We start from the raw sequence: 14746 nt of genomic DNA, 5'->3' as shown, positions 1-14746 counted from the left end.
TAGCCAAGACACACTTTGTGTCTCGGCCAATTGAGACACAGATTGTGTCTTAGTTGGTCGAGACACAAAAGTGTCTCAGGCCCCGAAAACGCTGTTTTTGCTGTTTTTCGTCATTTCTCGCCGTTAACATCCCAGATTTTGGTATATTCTGATCCAAAGCCTCTCCAACTAATTTAAAGCTATCTTGGTACGTGGTTAAGCGGTTACAACTAAAGATAAGAGGGAATCAGTCGTTCTTATCCAAAAACCAAGCTTTTGAAGCCAATAAATACAGCCCTAGGGCATTCATTTGCACAGATCCGAAATTCTCGAGCATCGGCGAAGCCCTATCAAACAGAAGAGTGAGGAGCACAAATTTTAGAGACGAGAAAATGATCTCGGTGAGCTATTCAGCATAAAGAGGAAGAGTTCGAGAGATCTGCATTCATTCATCCATTTTCCTTGAGATCGCACCAAGCTGTGATTCTCGAGAAGAGTGATTATCTCACTTTGCCGAGATAGTTACTTCAATTTCTTGATTCATTTGTGAGTCAATAAAATCTATATCTTGATCTGATCGCTCGGTGGTCCACGGATAAACCCCGGCATAGGCAAAGATCCCACGCAAACAGCGGGTGATAAACGTCTGTTATGTGTGTTTTAAGAGAGTTGTAATTTTTTCATTTTTATTTTTGTTGAGTTCATTGTAATGACTGGAGTTGTAATGAGTTCACTAATGAAAGAACCAACTTTCCACCAAAATAACAGGTCTTTTCAACTTTTGATTTTTGATTTGTTTGACTTTGTTTTTATGATTTTTTGGCTTCCATCCACTTGTTATGATATTAAATACATAGTAATGCTTATTTTTGGCACCTTGAGTTCTAGTAGATGATAAAGTAATTGTTTTACTAAAGTTTGTTTAGCTCATGCTCATTTTATCGAAAGCATGCTATATCCATATTTAGATTAAAGTAAAGCAAGTTGTGCTATGCCATTGTGTAGTGATATATAATATGTTTATGGTATGCTATGCCATATTTGAAAGTACCCTAGAGGGGGTGAATAGAGTTATTACTAATCTTATTAGATATTAATGTCGATTAAAATTAATTAACAAATATATCCTAACAAAGATGATATTCAATAAGATATATACAATGATATATATGCAAAGGGGAAAATAAACAAGAAATAATAGTGTAAACAACTAGTGGAAACAAAGAACACTCCAAACACAATAATATGATCACGGAGTTCGGACCTTCCGTTTAACGCCTTCGCTCCCCACTTCTGGGAGAAATCCACTATAACAACCGGGTTTTCTACGCTCACCTGAACAATGTTTACACCTCACAATTTGGTTTTCTAGTTCACCAAAAACTTTACAACACACATAATTGCACTCACACTCTACACCCTCTAAGTGTTGGTCTCTAGCATGTGTTTCTCTTAAGTGCTCGGAATTACGACCGAGCTCTAGGCATTACTACCGACATCACTCCATTTGGGACAACCCCGTCTCTCACCACACACTCCTCTCCGTGTACAAGGGTGATACAACGTGTAGCTCACAATTAAGCACAATACAATAAAATGTTCTCTATAATATGTGAGAACTCAATGTAAGCTCAATCTCACAAATCACAATCCCACAACTCAATATATGATGTATGAAATGCTACAAGCTCAAATAGGGTGTGTGTGATAAAATGAGTATAAATAAAATCTAACTCAATTAACAAACTAGCAATAAATGATAATAGGAAAAACAAAAACGAATTGCTAGAGAATAGAGTTAGAAAAACTTCTCTATAAACACAAAGAGGTTGATGAAGATTGAGGATGAATTCCTCAATTGAAAATGCAAGCCTCCTCTTTTTAAACTCAAACACCAAACTTAAACTTTAAGAAACAAACTTTTAAACACTTAAAACTCTTGTTAAAAACCCTCTTCCAAAAAACTTAATTCTGATGAGAACAATAGGGGTTTATATAAGAAGAAAAACCAAGGCACAAAACCCAAACAGATCCAGCAAAAAGACAAAAAAATAAAAGGCTGGAAAAACTACTCGTTCGACTGTCAGTCGACTGACGGGTTTTATCAATCGACTGATGAGCTGACCGTTGTAGGTATTTTTTAGCCCATCGGTCGACTAACGACCTTATTAGTCGACTGATGACCACATCAGTCGACTGGTCAGTCAACCAAAATAAAACAAAAACTTTTGAAGATTGCAGACACATTCTTCAGTCGACTTATCAGTCGACTGATGTCATCAGTCGACTGATAACAGGTTATCAGCCTAGAACGATTTTTTAAAAATGAATTTTAAAGTCCTTTTAAAAATAGCAAATTAATTCCAAAAAAATATAAAACTTTTGGAAAACTTTATAACCATGATTATGAACATATTGGAAAAGGAATTTTTGAATTTGCTCTTGCCATTTGTGAAAACTCAGAAAATATTCAAAAGTGCTAAAATACATGTTTTACAAATATGTTGTTTTTGCTATTTTAGCTCAAATCATGTTCTAAAAACTTGTGTAATCATTTTATGGACATAATAAAAGATGTTAGCATGGTTTGTATAGCCCAAAACATATTTGAATGTATTTTGCATAAAAACACCTATTTTCATGAAAATTGACAAATGTAATATGTGTGTATATTTGAGCTTATAGAATTAACACACATTATATAAACCTTAAACTTATTTACCCAAGCTTGATATATCTTCATTGTAGCTTGACTTGGTTGTGGATGAAGCTTGACTTGGATCTTCAACTTGAATTGCATAGCTTCATTCCACTATTCCGCCAACCTCCATTTGATATGATCGTGTAGGCTCAATCCATCCAACCTCCAACTTATAGTTTGTCTAAAATACCTAATAAGAAAACATAAACACTAGACAAACAATATAAAGAATTATTTGTAATCATCAAAAAAAGATTAGAAGATGTAGGCTCATAACATGAAACCTAACAATCTCCCCCTTTTTGATGATGACAAACAATCTACACAAAGAGTATATAAGATATACAATAAAGAACAATACTCTTAAAATATACTCACAATCTACTTGTTTCTCCCCTTTGGCAACATAATAATGGGGAAAATAAAATAATAAGAGAGCGAAAGCTCCCCCTATCATAAAGCATAGGTGAGTATAAACAAAAAGAAGATATATGGATTGCTCCCCCTATCAAAATGTTATATGCAAAATATGCAATTATAAACATGGCAAACAAATGTGAGCAAGCATAAATATAAAAATGCTAAACACAACTCACATATAAAGATAGACTAAGTGAACACATATAAGTTGCCACAAGAGTCGAAAAACATAAAACATAAAAGATAAAAAAAATTAAACATCAAATGATATTTGAAAAAGTTACAAATTATCCACCATAAAACATGATTGATTGAGAGCACAAATAGACATATAAAAGGTGTCTCAATACCCAATCATAAACATTATTTGGATATAAAAAAAAGTAGGTCATGAAATAAAAAAAATGAAATAAGTAGGTCATGAAATAAAAAAATGAAATCATGAACCTTATGAAGGTTCAAATAAGAGCCTCAAATGATACTAAAAGAAATTTAAAGTGTATATATTGTATCATTTTTGACAAAAGCAAGAGAGGTGAGCATAACAAGCTCTTGAAACAAGTTTCAACCCAAATAAAGCTTTTAGCATCCGGTAAACCTTCCGGGGGTTGCTCAAACATATAACCTCTCATATGCTAATACAAAACAAAGTATATATCTAAAAGGTGTTTGATCAATAGAAGAAATCCTTTTTGTAAAACTTGATCAAACCATATAAGAAATACATTATAAATCATAAATAGATGATCCGGAAGCTCAAACACATAAATATCATCATAAGAGTGTTTTATAATGATCCTATAAACATAAACACATTGTTAAAAGCTCAAACACATAAATATCATCATAAGAGTGTTTTATAATGATCCTATAAACATAAACACATTGTTAAAATAATTGAAAACATGGTATATTACCAAAAGTGTTTTATAATGATCCTATAAACATAAACACATTGTTAAAATAATTGAAAACATGGTATATTACCAAAAATGATGATTTAACATGGAAAAATCATCTTGATAAAAACTGTATCAATCCATAAAGGTTGAAAACATGAAAATCTATCAAAGAGAATCATAAAAAAATATGAATGATAATTTTGTAAATCAAATACCAAAAATGAAATTGTTTTCAATTTTGTTTATAAAACTTTAAAAAAAGTGTCTTTAAGAACATGAAAAACTAAAACAAAAGAAAACTAAAAATTTGTTCTTAAAGAATAAACTTATTTTGATACCCAATTACTCTTGGTACCTAAGAGTCTAGGGACATGACCCCTATCATTAAAGCTTAAAGCCCTGGGGTTATGATCCCTTTTGGGCATATTTTGTGCACGGATCCGGTCATAGCAATAATTATGCAAATGACCCATTCGATTGTAATAAGTACAATAAAGAGGATGCATTTGTTTATGTTGACCATGTGGTTGTGCATGTGGAACATTTGCAAACAAAGATGAATTATTTGAAGCTTTTTGTAAATGTGAAATACTTTTAAACATGGGTTTATTTGGAACATTTTGCAACATAGAAGCTTTTTACAAATCATAACAAAATTTCGCAATATGTCCAAATCTACCACAAACATTGCAATTAAACACATGTGCTATTTTAGAATCATTTGGCAAAAGAGAATTCCTTTTTAAATCAAAACAATACTTGGCCAAATGACCAAAGCAAAAGAGAATTCCTTTTTAAATCAAAACAATACTTGGCCAAATGACCAAAATGACCACAATATTCACACTTATACACACTAGCATGCTTATGCAAAACAATACTTGGCCAAATGACCAAAATGACCACAATATTCACACTTATACACACTAGCATGCTTATGATGAACTTTGGATGCATGTGCATGTATGTGTGATGATGAAGCTTGATAGGATGCACAAACATGATTAGACTTATTAGGCTTTTGTGTATTATAACAAAATTTAGCAATATGGCCTTTACGGCCGCAAATTGAACACTTGTAAATTTTGTTATACTTGTGTGCATAGTGAATAGGTTTCTTAGAAATATTTTTATGGGACTTTGCACACAAGTCCATAAGCTTGTTGTTATTAACAATGCAAGTTTTTAATGTTGAATCTAAAGTGAATATTCTATTTTTAACTTGATTCAACTCATCATTTTTCACATAAGCATTGTTATTAGAAGTAGAACATGCATGATCAATTTTGAAAGAATTAAGCTCTTTTCTAATGTTCTCAACTTCTAACATTGCATCACATTTAGCATGAAACAAACTAGCATTTTCTAATTTTAATTTTTCATTGCGTTCTTTAAGATTTATATTTTTATTTGCAATGAGATCAAACTTAGTAGCTAGTGTTTCATGAGAGGATTTTATTTTGACATGCTTGCTTTTTAAGTTAATGTAGCTACGTTGCATTTTCTTATATTCATGCATCAACAATTTATAACCATGTGCGAGTTCATCAATAGTAAGATCATTTTCGTTATCGGACTCGCATACCTCACTAGGCTTATTTCCTAGTGGCCGTGTGCATGATGAGGCTCCTTGTGAACTTGAAGAGGGAACCGTCAAAGATCGTCGGATCGCCTCCAAGTTCCCTTGATGTGTTTCAAATAATTTTCAAATTATATAAGCACTATCAAAATGAGCAAGTTCATTAGAAATACATGGACCAAAAGCTTCATGCATAAATTCTAAGACTAACTTGTTCATAGTAAACACTTGTCATGTTTGCTCCACTTGGATTTCTCTGAAGTGGGCACAATATAAGCATTGTCAATAACTTCCCATAAGTCTATATTTCTAGATTCAACAAAAATTTTGAATCTACAATACCATTGTTCATACAATAACTTCCCATAAGTCTATATTTCTAGATTCAACAAAAATTTTGAATCTACAATACCATTGTTCATAAGGGAAGTTACTATATCTAGGAGCAACTAGATTCAACAAAAATTTTGAATCTACAATACCATTGTTCATAAGGGAAGTTACTATATCTAGGAGCAACATTTATATCGTAGCATACACCAAACAAATCCATAAAATATGAGCAAGCAAATTAAATAATATCAAAATAAGATTAGTAACAATAATAAGAACAATGGATCTTTAAGTCAAAGTGGTTAGACCTCAAATCAAAGACCACCAAGCTCTGATACCAATTGAAAGTACCCTAGTGGGTTGTGAATAGGGTTATTGTTAATCTTATTGGATATTAATGCCGATTAAAATTAATTAACAAATATATCCTAATAAAGATAATATTCAATAAGATATATGCAAGGATATATATGCAAAGGGGAAAATAAACAAGAAACAATAGGGTAAACAACTAGTGGAAACAAAGAACATTCCAAACACAATAATATGATCACGGAGTTCGGACATTCCATCCTACGTCTTCACTCCCCACTCCCGGGGAGAAATCTACTATCACAACCGGGTTTTCTACGCTCAACCAAACAACGTTTACACCTCATAATTCGGTTTTCTAGTTTACCAAAAACTTTACAACATACACAATTGCACTGACTCTATACCCTCTAAGTGTTGGTCTCTAGCCCGTGTTTCCCTCAAGTGCTCGCAATTACGACCTACCTCTAGGCATTACTACTAACGCTACTCCATTTGGGACAACCTCGTCTCTCACCACACACTCCTCTTGGTGTACAAGTGTGATACAACGTGTAGCTCACAATTAAGCACAATACAATAAAATGTTCTCTACAATAGGTGAGAACTTAATGTAAGCTTAATCTCACAAGTCACAATCCCACAACCCAATATATGATGTATGAAATGCTACAAGCTCAAATAGGGTGTGTGTGATAAAATGAGTATAAATAAAATCTAACTCAATTAACAAACTACCAATAAATAATAATAGAAAAAAAACTAATTGCTAGAGAATAGAGTTAGAAAAACTTCTCTATAAAAACAAAGAGGTTGATGAAGATTGAGGATGAATTCCCCAATTGAAAATGCAAGCCTCCTCTTTGTAAACTCAAACACCAAACTTAAACATTGAGAAACAAACTTTTAAACACTTAAAACTCTTGTTAAAAACCCTATTCCAAAAAACTTAATTCTGATGAGAACAAAAGGGGTTTATATAGGAAGAAAAACCAAGGTACAAAACCCAAACAAATCCAACAAAAAAACAGAAGGCTAGAAAAACTAGTCGTTGGGTTGTCAGTCGGCTGACGAGTTTCATCTGTCGACTGATAAGCTGACCGTTGTAGGTATTTTTCAGTTCATCGGTCAACTGACGACCTTATCACTCGACTGATGACCACATCAGTCGACTGGTCAGTCAACCAAAATAAAATAGAAACTTTTGAAGATTGCATGCACATTCTTCAGTCGACTTATCAGTCGATTGGTCAGTCAACCAAAATAAAACAGATGACCACATTAGCCGACTGGTCAGTCAACCAAAATAAAACAGAAACTTTTGAAGATTGCATTCACATTCTTCAGTCAACCAAAATAAAACAGAAAACTTTATAACCATGATTATGAACATATTAGAAAAGGAATTTTTGAATTTGCTCTTGCCATTTGTGAAAACTCAGAAAATATTCAAAAGTGCTAAAATACATGTTTTTCAAATATGTTGTTTTTGCTATTTTAGCTCAAATCATGTTCTAAAAACTTGTGTAATCATTTTATGGACATAATAAAAGATGTTAGCATGGTTCGTATAGTCCAAAACATATTTGAATGTATTTTTCATAAAAACACCTATTTTCATGAAAATTGACAAATGTAATATGTGTGTATATTTGAGCCTATAGAATTAACACACATTATATAAACCTTAAACTTATTTACCCAAGCTTGATATATCTTCATTGTAGCTTGACTTGGTTGTGGATGAAGCTTGACTTGGATCTTCAACTTGAATTGCATGGCTTCATTCCACTATTCCTCCAACCTCCATTTGATATGATCGTGTAGGCCCAATCCATCCAACCTCCAACTTATTGTTTGTCTAAAATACCTAATAAGAAAACATAAACACTAGACAAATAATATTAGGAATTATTTATAATCATCAAAATAAGATTAGAAGATGTAGGCTCATAACATGAGACCTAACAATATTGTGCTATGACCTATAATCCATAGACATTATGCACGTTGTCCTCTTGGATACCTTGGACTTTTGTTTTTCTTGGTTCATTATCATGAGATCTGGTCCATAGGTGTGACGCCCCTGGGTTCACACAAGGCTGTAGTCCGAGGTGAAACCAGGAATGTCAAACCTGCCATGCACCACACCGTGCAATAACATGTTTCACCATCACAATTACTATCCCTCTAGAGGAATCAACAATAGGTGTAGGTACAAAGCAAGTAAAAGGTTTTACAACAAATACTTGATGAAATGATAGAACATCAAATTAACACATCTCCTCAACCAAATAAACTGAAATACATAGTCAAAGTCTGAAATGAATAATAACAATCTGGAGATCCCAACATGTCTCAAAGTATATAATATCTGATGCAGGAAATAAAGCACACAGCCTTTACAACTCTAGAACATAAACCTCTTAAGTCTAAAAATGTCTCAAGTGGAGTACAAAATAAAATACATCTAATAAGAGGATAAATAGGCACTAGTAAGGGTCGCCCTCGTCCTGCGACTCTCCGGGCTCCTGGCTCGTTACCTGAAAGGGGGAGGGACAACGAGCGTCAAAGCGCTAGCAAGCAACATCACAACCAACCCCAAGGGAAGTTAATACATAATAATATAAAATTATTTGTCCTAACAACAATGGGTTTTGGTATTTAGGAATTTACAACACGAGCGTAGGTACGTCGAGCGAAATAATCCAAACAAGAAAACCCTCATGTATATACCTTGTATCTCAAATTGTAAATTCCTAAATACTAAACCTGAGGTCTGATACAAGAAACAATAAATAAAACAAATACAAACCCGTCTCTACCGATAAATGAAGTCATGACAAGGCCACCACAAGTGTCATGTCAAACTCACAAGAGTGTCATGTCTGAAAACGATTAAGTGTCCAAAACATAGACTATATAAATTAAACATCCAATCCATAGACTGCATGAAGTAAACGTCCAACTCATGGACTGGATGTGACCGTTGTCCAACGCATGGACCGAATGTGACCGTTGTCCAACGCATGGACCGGATGTGACCGTTGTCCAACGCATGGACCGGATGATACTGCATATCCAACACGAGGATTTAATAGCAATGCATGTCCAACACGAGGACTAAGTAAAGTGAATGTCCAACACAAGGACTAAATATAAACTATACAAAGTGTAGATGTTGAATATATATATATATTCTTATATGCAAAAGATACACATAGTCTCATGTCGCACGTGCCTCGATGTGCGGATCAGTACTTGTGTCAAAAGTCAACTCACAGGTATAGGTAAATCACTAACATTGTAAATTGGTGTCAGATAGTCGAGGCGAACTCTCGAACGTGTGAAAAGTATACAACAAAACCAACAGTACCCAAAACTGTGCGGCGGTCGACCGCAGAGGTCACTCCGGTCGACCGCACACAAAGCACAAATCCACTGAGCTCAAAACTGAGCGGCGGTCGACCGCGGAGGTCACTCCGGTCGACCGCGAAAAGAGCAGAAACAATTCTGCTCAGCAAAACACCCAGCGGTCGACCGCCTCGTCCTCTGCGGTCGACCGCGAAGCAGACAGAAGCCCAGTTAGGGTTTCTGTCAGCTTCGAACCACATACAAACTTGATGATTTCTACACTATTATAAATCTAACATTTCTAATATGTCATATAATAGAAAACAACGAACTGAAATAATTAAAATCTCGTCACCAAAGTCCCAAACACATGAACATGTATGATTTGAAAGTTTTAAATCAATAAAACAGAATTTACTCTTATTAAATTATTTCAGATCTAAATCTCAGGAAAACAAATTTGTGGGTGAGCTTTTAAAATCTGAAATACTTGATTTATGCATCATATACCATAATGATCTAGCATTTATACAAAAATACGATTTTAGGCCCTATAACACCGGATAAAAACTCAAATTTAAGCATGAAAACAAAAGGGGTGAAGTTGGGCGAGATGTTACTCGCCTCTGATGGGAACAAGGGTCCTAAATCTGTAGGAGAACAATCTCCTTCGCTGAACACCAATGGATCTCGCGAAACCCCACCGAAAATCCTTCGAAACGACCCAAAAATGCCAAAATCCGAGCTAGGGTTTTGAGAGGAGAGAGAGAATGGGGCTGAGGCTATTAGGGTTCAATAGAGGGTTCTGAGAGCTTCAAAACGAGTATATATAAGTAGGGTAACAACCGGATTTGGTATAAACAAAACCAACCCGAAACAGACTAAAACTGTCATCTGTACGCTGAGCGGTCGACCGCAGCGACCACGGCGGTCGACTGCTCAGAGTTTTGGGCCATGCTCAGACTGGGGTTCGGTAAAAAGGTTGTAACGTTCTCATACGATCTCGGAATGAGTTGATTTAAGATTCGTTGGAAATCTATTGAAGAGACCTACAACTTTAGTCTTATACACTTTTCCAGATTCTAACTGAATCAGTATGCAAAACATAGAAATTCTCAACTGGTTAAAATTCTCAGATTATCACTATTTGCCTTTGTGCATGTTTTGGGTATTTACACTCATATATTCACAAATATACATTGAATTGATCTCAAATCAATTCCTATCATACTCAAACATCAAAATACATTATTCTTACCATATAACATATTTATAATTATTTATCACACTATATTCAAATTTTCAGGGTTTTACATTCTTCCTCCCTTAAAAGAATTTCGTCCTCGAAATTTGGAAATCGTACGCATCTCACAATATGAACTTCTAGATGAACATATATAAATATTTATACCTAACGATCTAAAATGGTAATACTCCCACTCGAACCCTAATCTAGTGGAACTAGTACATCGGGTGAAAAATCCAAACAAGGAACCCCCCATATATATACCATGTGTTCCAAATGATTAAGAATTAAGCAGAAATATTCACATTCTAGTGTTAAATGTAAACATAACCCAAGATGTAAACATAATATAAAACACATATCATAAAAATTAATTTACCGGTTCAAACAGGAGAGGGTAGTCGCGACGCATGTCCTCATCGCGCTCCCAAGAAACCTTCTCAACTCCTTTCTGGTTCCACTGAATTTTCACCAAAGGAAAAAAAAAATATCCTGTTTCTAAATTTCTTGTCTTCTCTAGCAAATATATAAACTGGGATTTCAATCGTAGTCAAAATCATCCTGAAGCTAAATCTCTGATGCGTTCAACACTCACTGCTGCTCTTCATCATGTAATTGTTTCTTGAACATTGAAGCATGAAATACTTTATGTACTCTGGACATCGATGCTGGAAGGTTTAGTCCATATGGAACAGCTCCAATAAGCTCTAAAATCCGGAACGGTCCAATATATCTCAGCTCAAGCTTTCTCCGCCTTCCGAATCGCTGAACGTCTTTTATAGACAATACTTTTAGCATAACTAACTCTTCAAATCTGAAACTCTAAATGTCCTCATTTCTTATCTGCATAGCTCTTTTGCTGACTCTGAGCGGCTAGAACATGTTCTCTTATTTATGTTACTTTCTCAGTAATCTATCTCATAAGCTCTGGCCCAAGCATTAAAATATCCTCCTGCTCTACCCATTATATAGGCGATCTACAAGACCTCCCGTACGATGCTTCATACGGGGCCACACCAATTATCACTTGGTAACTGTTGTCATAAGCGAACTCTATCAGTGGAATATGATTCCTTCCATCTACCTTGAAAATCAATGACATAAGCCCGCAACATGTCCTCCAACATCTGATTTACTCTCTCCGTCTGACCATTCGTCTGTGGGTAAAATGCACTACTGTAAGATGAATATATTGCCAAGTGAATCTTGGATTCTTCCATAAGTGAGGAGTGAATACTGAACCTCGATCCGATACCATCGTGTCTGGGACTCCATGAAGTCAAACTATCTACCAAACAAATATCCTCGCATATGCCTCGGCGGTATAAGTAGTCCTTACTGGAATGAAATATGCTGGCTTCATTAGTATATCCATTATCATCCAACCAGAATCATTTTCTTTCTTCGACTTCGGCAACCCTACAATAAGGTTCATAAAAAAGGTCTGCCCACTTCTATTTCGAAATGGGCAAAGATTGAAGTGTTCCTACCGGTCCCTAATGTTCCACCTTCACTTACTGACCGGTAAGACACTTAGCTATATACTCTGAAATCTTCCTATGCATATCACTCCACCAAACGTGTCTCTGTAGTTCTTTGTACATCTTAATTATTCCTGGATGTACAGAATCACGAATTCATAGTTCTCAATAAACTCAATCCACCGTCGCTGCCTCTGGTTGAGTTCCTTCTGGGAGAAAAGATACTTCAAACTCTGGTGGTCGATGAACAACTCAAATTGCACTCCATATAAGTAATGCCTCGTGACTTCAGTACAAATATCACTACTGCTAACAACAAATCATGAGTGGGGTAGTTCTGCTCGTGCACCCTAAATTGTCATGAGGTATATGCTTCTACCCTCTGAGTCTGCATCAAGATGCCTCCTAAACCTACCAATGATGCATCTGAGAAAACAACGTACGTCCTGTCACTGCTCGAAATAGACAAAACCGGTACTGTAGTCAACTTAGTATTTAAAGTATCAAAGGCCTTCTGGCACTCTGTGTTCCAACTGAACTGTACACCCTTCTTCGTAAGGCGTTCAAGTGGCCCCGACATTTTCAAAAAGTCTAGGATGAACTTCCTGTAATAACCAGCTAACCCAAGAAGCTCTAAATCTCTATCACCATCTTCGGCGGTTCCAAAACAATAATTCCTGTAAACTTAACCGGATTCACTGCCATGCCCTCTCTGCTGTTGACGTGGCCGAGAAATCTAACTTCTAAAAAAAACCAAAACCTGTATTTGCTGAACTTGGCATATAACTGGTGCTCCTGAAGAGTCTGCAATGGTACTCGTGTTCTGCCTCCGATCTCAAAAATATGAGAATATCAAACTGGCCCATGAAGGGAGGGAAAAACCCGGTTCATCACATTCATGAATATCATGGGTGCATTAGTCAACCCGAATGGCCTGACTAGAAACTCTAAAGATTCACATCGAATTAGGAAAAAAGGCTTTGGAAAAATCCATCTTCCGAACCCGCAACTATGATAACCAGAACGAAGATCAAACTTCGAGAAATACTACGCTCTCTGCGACTAGTCGAACAAGTCATTAATCCTAGGTAATGAGTACCTATTCCAGATAGTGACCTTGTCCGGCTCTCTATAATAAATGCAAAATCTTATATTACCGTCCTTTTTCTTCATGAAGAGGACCGATGCGCCCCACGGAGAAAAACTCCTACAAATAAATCCTGAGCTAACAACTCGTCCAACTGGGTCTGAAGCTCCCTCATCTCAGCTGGTGTCATACGATAGGGTGCGCGGGATATCGAGATTGTGCCCGGCTGTAACTCAATACACAACTCGACCTTGTAGGCGTATAAAATTGCTTATAGGTCCCTTAATACAGCTCAGCACAAACCGACGAACCAACGAGGCAACGAGGTTAACGAATCGCACGCAAAGAACGGAATAAATCCATTCACTTGCGGAATCAAGCTAACGGGTTGAAGAATCAACGAGTCATTCATCCAAGGGCGGACTCGGACAAATCACGATCGAATCAAGATCAATTTCGAACTCGAACTCAGAAGTGGATTTACTGCCATATCAGGAATCAGGTCAACGAATCGAATCCGAACAAGTCAAACACACAACCGAATCACGGACAGAACCGAAAGACGGAAAACGATGGAACCTATAAGGGCTCGGTCCAACCTATGGGTGGCTCGGTGGCCGGGCCACCTATAGGTGGCTCGGCCAAGAGCCGGCCACCTACAGGTGGCCGGCCTAGATCTGTGCGCGGGCATAGTTCAGAGAGCCTATAAATAGGAGGCCTAGGTTCATTTGTTGAAGGGTTGGAATTTTTGGAGTCGAAGCCCTGCTGGATTTAAGACTCAGGTCTAAAAAAAAGATCCAAGCTTTGGGACTTCGAGGACTCGCTCTTCCAGATCTGGTGCTCGGCGATCGTCAACGCCAAATAAGGCAAGAGTTCGAGAGAACCGGATCTCAGATCTACGCAGGTGTACTCCGGATCAAAGCTTGGTCTTTGATCCCGAGATTTGGGCGATTGTTTCCTTGGTGAATCAATTCCCCCGGCTATTATTTCCTTGGTGAAATAATACCCGTCGTACTACCTAGATCCGATCGGATCTAGATCGCGCGGTAGTCCACGGATTAACCCCGGCGCAGGCGAAGAACCCACGCAAGCGAGCGACTGCAAAACAGGAGCTCGCGATTTGTTCGACAAAAGAGAAAAGTTGTAATTTTTTATTTCCTTTTTTGATCTCGTTGTAACCGGATCTTATAAAAAGACCGGGTCTTTGTAACTGATAAACGATTACTTGAGTGCAATGACGTCAATGAAGAAAGATACGATTTTTCCCGCGAACAATCTGGCGACCACAGTGGGAGCCGCCGATCTCGCTGTCGAGATCGATGCGTCGCCGCCGCGGATCTCAATCCCGGTCG

Source organism: Asparagus officinalis, chromosome 9, assembly GCF_001876935.1.
Source record: "Asparagus officinalis chromosome 9, Aspof.V1, whole genome shotgun sequence".
Classification (NCBI taxonomy): Eukaryota; Viridiplantae; Streptophyta; class Magnoliopsida; order Asparagales; family Asparagaceae; genus Asparagus; species Asparagus officinalis.
Note: the sequence above shows the minus strand (reverse complement) of the source record.